We start from the raw sequence: 3,960 nt of genomic DNA, 5'->3' as shown, positions 1-3,960 counted from the left end.
ATAATGTTTAATATCGCCGCGTTTCGAACGACAATACAACGTTTCACGTTGATTCCTTCAGGTGGTCACGAAATCGACTAAATTGCGCATTCTGAGCATGCGAACAATTAGGTGGTCACTGCTGCTGACCAACCAACAACGAGCACAGGCCTCATTCGAAAAAAAGGAGTTGGATAAGGAATGAGTGTGGAAATTGGTGCGGCGAAAGGGATTAGGAGCACACTTTGTATAAGAGTTGACTGGTCGATTGTTCGGTTGGCTGGTAAGTTTTGTTAGTTAGCTGGTAGTTAGTTATTTTGCTTGGAATAGCTTGATTGGCAATTAGTTTGCTACGGTTTGAGCGCCACTAAGCCCCTCATAAGCTAAGCACACAAACAAAATATGTACTCGTATGCAATGTAATAAATTTGCAAGCGCCGAGTGGCACGCGCAAAGTGGGAAAATTTACCTCTTGATGAGGTCATAAGCGCGTTATATGGAAAACTATTTGTTTATTTTAATTAGCTACTTGTATGTATTGTAAGTTAATTTCGCTAGAAATAAGATTTGCCCGAAACCTTGTAAGGATTACATACCTCCTATGAGGTGTAGTCAAGGGATGTCAAAATTAGCGTTAATTGTTGATCACGAAATTTCGGGATATTTTTAATGTAATTCCGTGATCCTGATTTATAACTTTATAACAATAATTCTAGTGCTTTTAATTAAAAATAGATACATAGAGGCACAGATTTCTTGAAGTAGGAACTAGTTTATAATTCAATATAAGTACTTCTATTGAATTATATTTAACTAGGTTTAGCTATAAGAACGGTCACATGAAAATTACTATATATTTATGATAAATAATAAAAAACCATTTAAATTAATTACAATACAAATAACAATTTTAAAAGCATATGACAAAACATCATCCACTGTATGTAATTTATGTAATCAAAATACATTTTCTTATTGTTGTTGTTCGTTTGAAATCTAATTGTCGGGCTCTGGTCACTTCACAAAATAATTGCAATTGTCGAACAAGATTTGCCACTAGTGAGTTTCATAAAACTGGTATAACTCACTACTTTCAATGCGTCCAAATTTCTCTTCAGATATTAGGCAAGTTTCGTTAGACCGCGTCCATACAGAGGCAGTTCCGTTGCTTCAACTTGGCGAATTCTCTTAGCAGTTGCTTGGAATTGTTTAGTTTTTGGTCTAATGTCAACAACAACATCAAGAAGAACGAGAGCACAAAGGATGTTGACAGAGCACAAGCATCACAAGTAAAGTGTTGAATGGAAAAGAAATTAACAAAAAATTAATTCGCCTTATTTTATTCTGTCCTGACAGCCACTTGAACAGAGCGAAAGAAAAAAACAAATCAGCTGATTTACCAACACCACCTTTAATAGATCCGCCTTGAGTCGTATGTTCTAACGACTTCAGTCTCGCCTTGTTTTGTCTTGTCATCTGTTGTCCAGCCGAATGCATGTTTTTGTTTTAGTATCTCATTCGCTGGGAATTGCTGTAATTTTTAGTCGGTTCACAAAGTTTCTGTTGATTAAAGAGAAAATTTCGTAATTTCTTTTCAATAAGATTGTACTTTTTTTCTTTGTATCATAAAAATTGTATTCTAGACTCTTTTCGTTACACTTTAATTTGAAATAAATAATAAATTATTTCGGAACTCTCGTCAACTAATATCGATATTGCGTTATCCCGAGAGATGCCATCGCACTATAATAGATGTAAAGACAAAATATTGCTAAGAAAGAAATCTGGGACCCCGGGATTGGCATCGCTAATGTTGACGGTAGTATAGAATAGTAGAAAGTCTTTCGAGTTCGAGTTTCTTTTTAGTAATATTTTGCTTTAACAGCTGTCATAGTTCGATAAGCATGAAATATAAAATCTGCAATTTCCTAAAATGAGTTCGATTTAGTTCTTGAACAAAAACTTATTCAAAAAATCGTAGTCGAGAGCAATGCATAAAAATACTAGCTCAGTTTCGTTCTGGCAGTTGTACTCCAATCGTGTCATTGGGCCATTTTCCTTTACAAATGCGGCTTAAAAGGAAAACGCAGTTTCCGGGAAGAACAATTTCCTGACTTAGCACCTTTCAACTATTTGTTGAGCGCTCATCTAAACGATGAAATTTATGTACAATAAAAAAAAATACCAGTCTAACGGTTAGACTTGATAGAAGTGAAACCTTCCGTAAAACAAACTGAGAGAGAATAAGACGAAAGCAGCATTAGGAGCGGGATAATTATAGGTTCATTATAATATTGCTATAAAGTTCATATTTTATTTTCTTCATTTTATCATACATTCATCCTCAATGTTTTCAATTTCAACAAATGATACGAGTGGCTTATGATAGATAAAATATGATACAAATGCTTTGGTTTCGATGTTGTCAAAAAAAATACCCAAACGGACCGAAGAAACAGACTTACAAATTTCTTCCATTTTCGTCTACTTGTATTCATATAAAAATTTATGTCTCTTCCCACCAAAGCTAAATGTATTAGTATATTTTTTCTTGTATTTATTCAAGGCTGAAATCCAAAAAACTGTTTTCAATAAATAATCGGAATTGTCCTACAATGCAAATTTCAAAAAAAAAAATTTTATTTCTTGTGATTCGAACCAAGAATTTTGAATCGGAAGCTCACATTGCTAGCCGCTCGGCAATCGCGACATACTTTCGGTGTTGGCCTAAAAGTTATTTAGTTCGTCGCTACGTTTATATGTAATTCGTTTCACTTTTTCCCAAATCACTCCCAACGATTCTAAAGAAGTTTTCACTTCAAAAATTAATGTACGAAATATTTATACCGATTCACTTAAACTGACTTTCAGTATCTAAACCAAAAATAGAAAAGCCAAAAAACTGTTTTCAATAAATAATCAGAAATGTCCTACAATGCAAATTTCAAAAAAAAAAATTCCATTTTCGTCTACATGTATTCATATAAAAATTTATGGCTCTTCCCACCAAAGCTAAATGTATTAGTATATTTTTTCTTGTATTTATTCAAGGCTGAAATCCCGGCGGTACTGCAATACCGGGTCAACCCGTGGCAGAGGCGGAGCAAGCCCATAAAACACTCCGCGCATTTCCAAAAATTAGTTTAACATTTGTTGTCCTCCGATGGAGGATCTATCAGATGTTAAGCTGATAACCACACTACCTAGTCAATACATTTTAAATAATAAACCTAATAAAACTTTTGAGAATTACACGCTCACAAAAATTATTTATATCAACATATAATATAACGCTTCGTAACTAAATAACTTTTAGGCCAGCGACGACAGCATGGCGCGGTAGCCGAGCGACTAGCAATGTGAGCTTCCGATCCAAAATCCTTGGTTCAAATCACAAGAAAAAATAAAAGTTATTTTTATTTAGTTCGTCGCTACTTTTATATCAACATATAATATAACGCTTCGTAGCCAAGTTGGTCGCTTTTTTTGTTTCACTTTTCCTCAAATCACTCCCAACGATTCTAAAGAAGTATTCACTTCAAAAACAGAAACAATTGAAACTTCGAAAGCTAACATTCGCTACGAAATTGTCGAGATTGAACGCTATTAATGCTTGAATGCCTTGGAAATTTCTCCAAAGTACAGACATCTGTAAGTTTGCACTCAGTTGATATTTAGAAAATATTATTATCATTCATAAATGGTAGGCATTCTACAATAAATCGCAATATACAGATTTTAACTGTCACTTGAAAGACCTTATACTCAACCAGGGCCATAGGTCTATGTATTTTTTGCATGAAGTGTGATTTTTATCGGGTAGCATGACTATAAAAACCATGACGTGAGTAGTTGAGGATTTGATAACCATTTTTTCTTTATGCCTGCTTCTATATATATCCAAAGAGAGAGAGACAACCTCTAACCCCCCTTACAGCATAGTATTGTAAATCACTCATTTAGTTTTCGCAAAATTATTTT

General features: G+C 34.1%; 1 pseudogene; it reads right to left on the bottom strand.

Annotated features, from left to right (window-relative positions):
• Nucleotides 1-3,021: 3,021 nt before the first annotated feature.
• LOC129243254 (U2 spliceosomal RNA) lies at nt 3,022-3,205 on the bottom strand (annotated as a pseudogene).
• Nucleotides 3,206-3,960: the final 755 nt, after the last annotated feature.

This window comes from Anastrepha obliqua, chromosome 3, assembly GCF_027943255.1.
Source record: "Anastrepha obliqua isolate idAnaObli1 chromosome 3, idAnaObli1_1.0, whole genome shotgun sequence".
Classification (NCBI taxonomy): Eukaryota; Metazoa; Arthropoda; class Insecta; order Diptera; family Tephritidae; genus Anastrepha; species Anastrepha obliqua.
The sequence above is the reverse complement of the archived record's forward strand: the minus strand, read 5'-3'. Positions and strand labels throughout refer to the sequence as shown.